We start from the raw sequence: 901 nt of genomic DNA, 5'->3' as shown, positions 1-901 counted from the left end.
CTTGTTTAATTAAATTCCACATACCTACATCTCCCTCGCATCCCTTTGCTACTGCTAAATGTTGTTAAATAACCAACACGTTACATCAGTGTCCTCTGGGCCCAATATCAACAAGGATGGAGACATTTCCCCAAAGCAGTCAGTGAAATGCCACTGGAATCCTTTTGAATGAAGTACTGTTTTAGTACTGCTGTCATGAGTACTTACCACTCAAGCAATTTTAAGTTAAAGGACCATCAGACTGTTGTGCAAACAAGTTAATACAATTCACATGGCAGCATTTTAAGGAAAGAAAACATTTCCCATTAGTAATACTCTATGTACTCACCTGCAAATGTCCAACTATTACTCTTCCACATGAAGAGGGAACAAGTGTTTATGTTTGTTATGAATCTCCAACCTTTTCTGTGCCAAATGTACAACATGAAGATGAGACTGGGGATGATTATCAGTTTCTTACACTATGAGAATTTTCTTCTCTTAAATTTTTCTTTAATTCTTTCATAGAGATTCTACTTAAAAATTGCCAGTAACTTCTCTCCACATAACCCTCTAACATTTTCCTGTAAATCAAGAAATCTACAATTTACCTGAAGGGAAACTTTTATCCTGTTGTAGTAGTATATTCTTCACAATTGTGTTTCAGAGAACAGTGCTTCTGTCTGGTAGAAAGTTGTGATACTAGGCTTTTTATCCCCCTAGGTTTTTTAAACCATATTCAAATAATAAATGTGGAGTCTTAGAGTAAAACCATTTTAAAGAGCTATTTTTATTTGGCTAAATAAGATTCAGGTATACTTAGCCGCTGAATTTTTAAGTCAAGTTTATTTGATATAATATTTTAATAATTTTTATTTTTATTTCAACATTGGATAAGCTTATGATAACATAGTCACTTTGT

The sequence above is a fragment of the Poecile atricapillus genome, chromosome 2 (assembly GCF_030490865.1).
Source record: "Poecile atricapillus isolate bPoeAtr1 chromosome 2, bPoeAtr1.hap1, whole genome shotgun sequence".
Taxonomy (NCBI): domain Eukaryota; kingdom Metazoa; phylum Chordata; class Aves; order Passeriformes; family Paridae; genus Poecile; species Poecile atricapillus.
This window is presented reverse-complemented; position numbering follows the sequence as displayed.